At 31.9% G+C, this 11,311-nt stretch overlaps 1 long non-coding RNA gene across 1 annotated transcript; it reads left to right on the top strand.

The window, feature by feature from the left end:
* The first annotated feature begins 414 nt into the window (after positions 1–414).
* Positions 415–4,612, top strand: LOC114075107. The gene is made up of 4 exons (XR_003575455.1): positions 415–630; positions 712–802; positions 4,279–4,348; positions 4,436–4,612. It is a non-coding gene; the product is annotated as an uncharacterized LOC114075107 (long non-coding RNA).
* Positions 4,613–11,311: the final 6,699 nt, after the last annotated feature.

The following is an 11,311-nucleotide window of genomic DNA, read 5'->3' as shown; positions in this document are numbered from 1 at the left end:
GACTGCCTGGTGGTGGGTGGGCGAGGGTCAGGGATCGGGTAAAAAAATAAAATTATAAAATTGAAAATATTTTTTTAAAATTGTTGTTTTTTCAAAAAAAAAAAAAATGTAATTTAAATGGAGGAGAGTTTTGGAAAATGTTTTCCTTAATTTTTGAAGGGAAGTCATTTTCCTTAATTTTGAGGAAAATGATTTGATTTCGAAAACATTTTCCAAAACTTTTGTCCCAACCAAACATGAGAAAATTGGAAAACATTTTCCAGAAAATATTTTCCTTCATACCAAACACACTCTAAGAATACTAATTACTCGTCCCAATAATTGAGAGACATAGTGGGAGGGACGAAACAATGCTAAAAGTTTTACCAAAACGCAAAAATAAAAAGTCTGAAATGTAGGCGCCAAAAAGAAGCACAATTTTCTGAAAATCCCAAAAAAGATTCTTTTTTCTCTCAAAATCCAGTGGTCACAACTTTTTCCTATACGTATATTCTCAAGCTCAGAAGTGCTTCTATTCATATTGATCAACTACGAATTAGGACAGCAACACAGGTCAACTGAATGTATTCTCAACATCAAATCCTCTAATCGTATTCTTTGCAGCAACGTTCTCTCTACTACGAATATATGGTATGATGTCTCTTCTTCCTATTTACTGAAAATCTTTTGCTCAACTCAATAAAAGTGTCTCTTTTACATCTTGATTTACAGCGACCTAGAGTTATGAAGCTGTGCCTCAAATCCGCTGTTCAAAGTCTCAGCAAAAACATATTTATTTCATTTTCCCAACTGAGAATTTAAGGTATGATGTTTCTTCTTCTTCTTTCTGTTTACTGATCTTTTGTTGAGCTCAACAGAAAGTCTATTTTTATCTTGGTCAACATCAACCTAGGGTTATTCAGCTTTGCTTTAAATCCTCTGTATGTATTCGTAGCAACAAGTCTTTGTTTCCTTATGTCAACTACAAATTTAGAGTATGATATCTCTTCTTTTTCTTCATGTTTACTGATCTGTCCCTCAACACTACCATGTTATCTTGCTTTATTGAGTCTAGATTCTAATTGAAAGTTTAATTATTTTTTAATTATATTCATGTTTATGATGTATTATGTGTTTGAAAAATAAAATTACCCATAATATAAAAAAAAATTCAATAAAAATATTTACGATACCCTTCATCTTTTCTTCTCTGTTTCATGATTCCTCTCTTCAATAGACAACAATTTCCCTTCTATGAATAAGTATATGATTCTTGTTTGATTAATTAGTTGTTGGTTATATTGATTAATTAGTTGTTGGTTATATAACACAAATATTCATTACAATAAAGTCTTGATTGACTTGTCATAACAAACATTATTATTTTCTACATACTACAAGGTAAGTAATCGCTTTCTTTTATTAATAATGTGTTACGGGTCATGAATTGACAAATGTTTTAGCATCACTTTTTCACTTGTATATGAAGTTTTTGACTGCTGAATTTAGTATAGCGAGTACTAAACTTTATTTCGACGATTGACAAGTAAAACATTTATTTTGGTCATAAACCTGATCTTGTTAACAAACTAATCAAGCTTAAATCTTAACATGTTTTGCTTAATGAATCATCTGATCATATAGATCATACATAATTTTGAGAAAAAGAAAGTATTAACTTCGTCTCTTATCCTAGTAGTTGCTTTCACACAAGCACCATAGGAAGTCTCCTTTCCAATGCCCTCCCATATTGTACTTCTTCCTTCTTCTCTTCTTCATGGTTTCCCTTCTTTAATTGACAAAACACACCAATGTATAAATGAGTATACGAGTCTTGATGGATTAGTTGTTGACTGTTCAACAACAAAATTCTTTATATTGTAGTCTTCATCGAGCTAAGTAATTGTTATCTTTTATTAATGTGCTACAGGTCCTTAATCTACACATCTGTTTACATCATTATTTACTTGACTTTTGAGTCTTTGAAGAATTAAAAAAAGATAGTAATCAACAAAAAAGTCAATTTGAATGATCATTTAATTCATGTCTAGTCAACAAGAAACTACTAGATTTAAAATAATAACATGTACTAATCAGATTACAGAAGAAAATAATTATAAAAGGTTGACGACAAAGAAAGCATGAGTTAAAACTAAGGATATCCCAAATAAAACCTTCAAAATTCTATCAAGGAAATCTAAATATATTGCTTTTTGAATGGTGCTTTTATCTAATTTTTTAAAGTTTTCTCATTTTCTTTATTAATGGTTGTTGTGTCAACATATTGGCAGGAAACAAACTTTAACACTCGTGTCATACATTACCGATTTGACGCCTGCACTAGTGATCGTGATAATATAATGGATTGTAAGATAAACTAGTGTAATTAGTTATTGGCTTTCTTTTATAAATCATGAACACATTAGAAGGAGTGAAATTCAATTAAGTTATAGATATGTGAACTAATGATCAAAGCAAATTGACTAAATAAGTGTATGAAAACTTCTAAAAAAAATTTTAAAAGAAACATATGTTATCACTTAAACAAGTACCTTATATGTTGCTTATTCCTTTATCCTCTCTAACAAAAAGGGCTTTCACACTAGTAGAGTGTAACACAGGGAAAATATTTAAAATCGTTTGAACTCGAAAGTACTATTCTGTATTTCCTTGAGTTGCCTCAGTTCTTTTTTGATTTTTGCTTCATGTTACAAGCACTTTTGTATTGATAATCAAAACTATTTGTAATAAAACATCGCTACACAAGATTGTCCAAGTATTTATTAAGTCCCCTAGGAGAGTACTTATATAGTTCTACACTTTATATGAATGTTCTTGCGAATTCGTGCTCTCGTAGGAGCTTGTAAGGTTCTTAAGATGAGTTTGTGAGGCCTCATATTATGTAGCCAATTTTCTGGATAGTTGTCCACTACGTATTTAAATTGTATAACAGTAAAAAGATGATATTATGTTATATATTGTTGAAGAATCTTTTAAAAGCTTCAATGTCTATCACGATATGAGCTGCTCGAGGGCTATGAGTTATATAGAATCCTGTTTTACATAACTATAAGTCGAATTGCTATTTCCAAGATTAGTATTCTTGTGAAGAATTGTATGAAATTGCTTCTTTTGAAAGAAAACATTCATTTCTTTTACTTAGCTTGTATTCAAAAGTAAATATTCCTGGCTTTAATAAGCTTCTAATCACAAGTTCTATCATCTTTACCTAGCACTGATATTGTTGAAAAATGTTTTGGACCTCAAACTTGTAGCATGTATTTGGATTTGGGGGTTTAATTAAAGGCAAAATACTTGAAAGGTGGAACTTTTTCGAAGGCTGAATTATGTGTGCATTATGTTCAACTCGATAAGATAACTAATGCTTGTATGAAGAAAGTACATCCTTGAATGAGAAAAATAAATCCTTGAACGATGGCTTTTCTACCTTAGAAGATGAGATGAATTAAATAATGAAAATTAAGGAATTATTTGCTGCTCAACAATCACATGTCCAACCTACGACACCAATGATTCAACTTGAATGTCCTCTACTTTTTTCTAATGACCATGTAAGCACAAGGATACCCGACTTTTTAGTTTATTTTGTTTATTATCATATAGTCATATTTTACGAAGACTATATCTAGCATAAAATTATGGTAACTAATCTTCTCAAGCTAGAAGATAGTACCTAAATCGTTTGAATCCATCTTCATCTCTACTAGTTTTCTTGTTCTCATTGTCTATGATCTTATATAGAAGGCCTTTGTGGAGAATAAAAATGAATCACATGTCACTACCTTACTTTTGTCATTACTAGTATTTTTCGTCTGTTGACTTGTGTGTTTACTGTTGTTTGGGATTCTTCACAAGTATATTTGGCCATTGTTCCTAACTGTATCACATTGGTTTTGGCGCTACGAAATTTGGTATGATATTTTAGATTCGCCAGAGCTGCTACTTTCGTTCTTCGTCTCTTTTTGTGAAATACAACTGTCATAAATTTACATAACTAGAAAAGAAAAGTTGTCAAAATAACACTTAGAAGAAATGCACAACTTATCAGGGAAGAGTGTATTTCAAGACAACATTATTCTGGAGAACCCTATAACAAAGAAGCTCATATGTGTACTTCATTAATTAAAAATTTCTGCAAAACTGCACATAAGTGGCTTTCTGTATATTTGTTAATTTCTGCACTGCTGATGTTTTGGACAGAAACATTATAGGTTAAATTTTCTGCACACAAATAATATTTGGATTCTTGGTAAATACATCTCAATGATTTTCTAGTAGATTTTTCTTATGTTTTGCAGCTTTTGTGGATATTTCTAGATAACGCATGGAGAAGTTAACTACTTTTGGGGTGAGTGATCTACCTAATTTTTGTATAAAATTGAAGTATACCTATATATTTAACGTTTTCTAAATTTTTAACTTGCAACTTTTTAAGGTTGAAGTTCAAGTCAAGATACAAGCTTAGAAGAAATGCACAAGTTTGTTATTAGTTTGCTATGAATGTCATGCAAAACTCGATAGTGTATAGTTTAAATCGGATGTTGGCTAAGTTTATCAATGAACATGTTGAAAAAAACATCATGGGTTGTTGACCAATTTATTGAACTCTTTATCTCTATCTTCTTGTAATTTATTGAATTATCTCTATCTTCTTGTTTCTGTCTCTCTTTATTTTCTTTTTGAATAAAAATTTTGATAGAAAAATAGTATTTGTTGAGGAATTTTTTTATGGTGATATCAATTAATCTAGGACCGTTGATTGCCAATCTAGTAACAGAAATATCTCGTCTCTATACAAATCAATACCAGCTCATTCTTGTCTCTAAACATACTCAAGGACAAGGTCATCCTCATCTTTAAAACTATTCAACGACCATGACAATATCGTACCAAAAGATGATCAAGGACAAAAAATTTTCGTCTCTAACCACTACTAGAACTAGGTGTTCATGGTTGCTAAAAAGTTGTAACAACCTAAAAATATATTTTCCCAATATATATATTGCCTATTGAACCCTAGTTATGGTTTCTCTAAAAAAGTTACTACTATATTTTTTCCCGTCTCCAATACCATCTAAGGACCTGTATTTTGTTCCCATCACGGAAAATTTATTGCAACGAAGCCGGTTATGACGGGTGGCGACCAAGAGTTTTTGTTCTCAAAATAGCATTTGGGACCAGATATAGATTTTCAGGGACCATATTTTCCCTTCCTTAGAGGTTGTTTTTCTTGTAGTGTATGTTTAGATCACTGGAAATGGAATGGATGCTCTAGTATTTCTGGAAGGAGATTATGGTCTGTGGGAGGGTTCTAGGAGAATTTTTCGTAATAACTCTAGCTCTTTTTCTGTATCCTTTATTCTTAGGAATCTTATACTCAAATGAGATGTTAAAAACCCACAGTCCGCAACATATTAGACAAACAAAAGAATGCTTGTTTTTTCATGACTGAGGAATTAGTCTGGAGCCAATCTTCTGGACCAACGACAATCTTCCAATTTTAGGATGATGTGATCGCACTTTACCCTTGTCAACTTAAATACTGGACTTAGTTCACTTGGTCTAGGTCTTGAATTATTACACAACACACAAGTCCCTCGACCTTAGAGATAATCCCTCTGAGATTTTATATAGTTATCACTATAACGTGAAATCTATAATTTAGGTAAGTAGCTACAATACCACTTACTATATATGTTTTAGGTAATTAGCTACAAATATAAACAATTATTTAATGAGATGAATGATGATTCCTTACTATAATACATAAAATCCTTGTAAAATGAAATAGGACATACTTTTGCATTTTTGGAATCTAAAAATATGGCTACCATCAGTTTCCTTCCTTGTAAAATGAAATAGGACATACTTTTGCTTTATTGGAATCTGTAAATATGGCTACAATTAGTGTCCTTTTGTTGATTTTACAATGCGACCGTCTATTTTACAAAAACCTTAAGTGATTTATTTAGCATATTTGTACTTCACATTTTTAGTTTCATTTTGTGGTGGTGGTATGGCCCCACACTGTTCCTATGGTGAATCAATTTCGTTGTTATTTGAACTGAGATGTATTACTGATGGACATGGGAAGCAGTAAATAAGACTTGTAATCGTAGGTCTTAATGTTGTTGTGAGCTTAAGTTTCAGAGTCGAAAACTAATTTATTTTCTGTATGAACTGAGATGTTTCAGATTTTTTCATTTCCTTTTGAACCTTCATATTAAAGAGTTTAACTATTCAGTATGGAATTCCTATAATATCACTGAAAATAAAAGAGATGAAGCTGAAGATCGAAGAGAGAAAAGTGAAGAACTGACAAGGTGAGCTAAAAAATTGAAGAGTTGGGTTGAAGATTCTCTTCTCCATAACTCGATCTTATCGATGAGATGAAGAGTTGATGCTAAAGAATTGGGGATCGAATTTTTAATGACAAAAGAGCTGAAGGACAGAAGCTGAAGAACTGATTTCGTTAACTATGTAACAATTTCGTACAACTGATATTCCTTTTAATCATGTAGTACTAAAAACATTAAATTGATTGAATTTTTGTTATATTTAGAAGTAATTAATTACTTTGGGGGTTGTTGCAGCTGAAATTCCAAAGTAGGGGAAGAAAGTGCCAAAAATCTAAAAGTCAAAGTTAGCTCTAGGAAGATTGAGCAGACGAGAACTTTTTTTAGATATATCATTTGGTGTGGGACATATTGTATTGTAGTCTGAACGTTGGGCCGAGGTTGAGTACATTTGGGCCATAAAACATATAAAAATGTTGTTTGAACAGTTGAAGTAATATGCCAGACAAAAAAAAGTGTGTTATGTAGAGTATGTGAATATAGGTCGGTGAGTTTGAACATTACATTGTGTTTCCTTATGGGCAAACTTTCAAGTTCAATAAGTTGGCTTTTATCTTGAAGGTTGTCCTATGAAGAAAGAGGGTTGTGAGTATATTCAATATGGTGTTATTTGTAAGTAATTTTCTTTTGTTTGAATACATTATGTCAAGTGCAAAGTTGTCTGACAACATGTAGTCTACATAGATATTACAAACATTACACTCTCTAGAATCCTAATTCTTGCAAATGTATGCCTAACATACTCACAACTATAGACAAGTTATTATGTAAGCTTAGCTCCTCAAAATATTTCACTCCCTACAAACCAATTCTTCAGAATGTATATAGCAGATAAGCCCACATGCCAACGTATTCTACTGAGATGTTACAACCTGAATCTCAAAATTAGTGTTACAATTTACCAAATTGAGTAGAAGCATAGGTTTGAGACTGGTACGTCAGTAGTAGAGTGTCTTGATGTTGTTGGACTTGAGTTTTCTCTTTTCTCCATGCTTTGTTTGGTGGGACTACTATCCCGATTTACATGTCTGCATTAGAGTATCTTTTGATATTTCTGTTGCTTCCCTTTTTTTTTAGCTTGGGGTGGACCTGGATTTTGATATATCTACAATAATCCGCAAATTTGCAATCTACTATATATCTATAAATCTGCAAATGCACAATATAAAAATCTGCAAATCTCCATATCAGAAGATGTACGTTTTAGCTTTAAAATGTGTAGCGGTACCTTGTTGTGCTATGTATACTGAAAAAATTGTAATCTACAATATATCTGTAAATCTGCAAATGTGCAATATGCAAATCTACAAATCTACAGATCTGTAGTTTCAAGCTTGGGTATGTACTTTTGGTCATCTGAATGAAGTGTTCTAACTTCTTTAAAATGTTGTTTACAACTTCAACCTACTTTTCGATAGAGTTTTTTAATCTTGATTAGGTTATTTAATTGTGTCTATCCGATTGGTTTACCGTCCTTCTTAATTGTGTCTATTCTATTAATTTTACTTATTTTTCCTTAAAAGTATATCAACATTTAGAAACATTTTTGGAGGATTCAAGGTTTTATTTGGCATAGCACAAGATCCATGACTAGGTAAGAAAATTTTATCATATCATTAAACCTGAATCTAATAACTTTGTCATGACTTTTAAAATGATTTGTGAAGTAGTTAATAATTTAATGATTGTTACTAAAATGTCAAATATTGATATCTTCAAGGAATTCAAATATTCCATTGAAGGATTGGATGGATTTAGCAAGGTATAGTAAATCCTATATTGATGGTGTTGAAAAATTATCCCTTGATTTTGCTGACTCTTATGGAGATCCTCAGAGAGAGGAAATTCAGTGTCCCTATGCAAAATGTTGTACTGTTCGTTGGACTCGAAGGAATCTAGTGTATGATCATTTAATATGCTATGGATTTGTTAAAGGTTATACTAGATTGATCAATCACGAGGAATGGGATATCAAGTTGAATGTTGAAGATGATATGGAATGCTCGCATGATGATATTGATTGGTTGTTGAATGATAAATATAGAGATTTTTCACAAGTCGAAGGTGCTTATGATGGTCCAAATGAAGATGCCAAGAAATACTATAACATAGTTGAAGAGGCAGGCCAAGAATTATATTCTGGTTGTACAGGATTCTCTAAATTATCATTCAAACTTCGTTTATATTTGTTGAAGTGTCTACGCAGATGGAGCAATGAATCGTTCACTTCTCTTTTAGATTTATTAAAAGAGGCGATGCATGAGTAGAACATTCCTTCGTCTTACAATAAACCCAAGTCTATGGGTAAGAATCTCGACCTTGATTATGAGAAAATTGATGCATGTCCAAATGATTGCATATCTTTTAGGAATGTTCACAAAGATGATGAATTTTGTCATACATGCGGAGCTTCACGATATATTAAAAATCTTCAAGTCGATGGTGAGGGTGAATCTTCTAAAAAATCACATAGACTTTCAACAAAGACTTTGAAACACTTCCCATTAATTCTTAGATTCAAAAGGTTATTTATGTGCTCAAAGACGATAGATTCTTCGAGTTGGCATGATGAGGAGAGTTCTAAAGATGAAAAGTTAAGGAATACCGCTGATGGTCTAGCATGGAAAGATTTTGACACGTTACATTCAGATTTCGCACTGGATTCTCGCAATGTGAAACTTGAATTATCAACTTATTGGTTCAATCCATTTCGAACCACGAGTATATCTCATAGCACATGGACCGTTATGTTGATGGCTATAATCTGCCTCCTTGAATTTGCATGAAATTTGAATATTCTATACTTTCTTTACTTATACCTGGGCAACGATCACCTGAAAATGACATTGATATTTACTTACAACAATTAATAGATGAGTTAAAATTGTTCTGGATTCTAGGGTTGAAACATATGATGCTTCAAGAAATAAAACTTTTCAAATTCGAGTAGCTCTTATGTGAACAATCATTGACTTTCATGCATATGCGATGTTGTCTTGATGGAGTACAAAAGGGAAGTTTGCTTGCCCCTTTTGTAACTATAACACTAATTCTAGCTATCTTAAGCATAGTCAGAATATATGTTTTATGAGTCATCATGTTTTTCTACCTATTGATCAGCCATGGAGATCTAACAAAAGATTTTTCAATGGAAAAACTGAATTCAAGTCTTTTCCATCTTTATTAAGTGGAACTGATGTGCTTAATTGCGTACAAAATTTTGAATATGTGTCTGGAAAGAAGCGAAAGAGATCAAATGATGGACCATGAAAAAAAGGTAATTTTTTGAATTATCTTATTGTTAGCACAAATTGTAACGCCACAACCTTGATGTAATTCACATAGAGAAGAAGATAGTTAACAGCATTCTTAGAACTCTTTTGGATATTCTTGGAAAAACAAAGAATCATGAAAAAGCCATGTATGATTTGGAAGATATGGTAATTAGAAAGAATCTTCATCAAAAAGATACTGGAGATAATACGAGAACAACGTTTGCAAAAGCTTGTTGCTTAATGACAAATGGAGAGAAAACATTTTTTTATTGGAGTTTTAAAGACAGCCAAGCTACCTGATGGCAATGCCTCCAATATATCTAGGTATGTGCAATTGGATGGAAGGAATTTGCCTTGTCATAAGACCTATGATGCTCATTTCATGTTAAATTACTTGCTTCCAATACCCATTAAAAGCATCCTTCCAGATCATGTGGATGTTGCTTTGATTCGTCTGTGTTCCTTCTTCCATCGTTTGTGTTAAAATGTTATCACATTAGAGGAATTAGATTGCTTAGAAGTAGAGATCACAGAAACAATAAACCAGTTACAGTAAATTTTTCCTTCGTTATTTTTTAAATAATGATTCATTTTCCTATTCATTTGGTGAATGAAGTGATATTAGGTGGTCCAGTTCAAAACCAATGGATGTATACCACTTAAATAGAAATGGGTACATTTAAATCATCTATCCACAACAGACGTTATCCAGAAGGTTTAACAGTAGAGGCACGTGTGCGAATAGACTGTATGAATTTATTTTCTACGTATCTTAATGGGGCTGTACAAACAAGATTTAATAGAACACCCTGAAATAATTATGAATGTTACCATAGTGATGCAGAAACCATGATTTTGTTTCATAAAAAAGGATATCCTAAAGGAACAAAGAAAATTGATCCATTACTATTAGATAACAAGTCACTACGTCAGACACATACATATTTATTGGGAAATTATGATGAGATTCAAGAATATATTAGGTACATTACTTTAATATAGTGTTTTCTTTTGTATTAATAAATTTTAACATATTTTATTTATCGTTTTTACAAAAAATAACATGTTGTGTAGAGAGAATAAGCAAGAGGTAAATAATCATTTGCGAAGATCTAAATGGAGCAAGGCCAAGGATCATTGTAAAAAATTCTATCAATGCTTTAAAACTCCTACTTTGCGAGAGTATGTGCCTCAATTGATTAAACAATTGTCTAGAGGACCAAATTTTGTTTCTAAAAGATACTCTGGGTATCTCATTAATGGATATAGATTCCATATTAGGCAGCGTGATGCAACGCGTAAAACACAAAATACTGGTGTTACAGTTGTTTCCTCAACTACGAGCTTTGCAGCTCAAACGATAAGAACCCAATTGCTGCATATTTGACTTATTATGGTAGAATAGCTGATGTAGTTGAGTTAGACTATAATAGTAATTTTAAGGTTATTGTGTTTCATTGTGATTTTTATGAGGTATAAAAAGATATGTATGGCCTTACATATGTCTATTTTGATAAGAGATGCTTCTGGAAGAGCCTTTTGTGCTTGTATCTCAAGTACATGAACTCTTTTATGTGCAAGATCCATATGATCAAGATAGACATTATGTTATGAAGACTGTTCCGAGAGACTTGTTTAACATGATGATGAATTTGAATCTCATCTCCCACTAAATTATGA

This window comes from Solanum pennellii, chromosome 12 (assembly GCF_001406875.1).
Source record: "Solanum pennellii chromosome 12, SPENNV200".
NCBI classification, from domain to species: domain Eukaryota; kingdom Viridiplantae; phylum Streptophyta; class Magnoliopsida; order Solanales; family Solanaceae; genus Solanum; species Solanum pennellii.
Note: the sequence above shows the minus strand (reverse complement) of the source record. Positions and strands in the feature narration are given on the sequence as shown.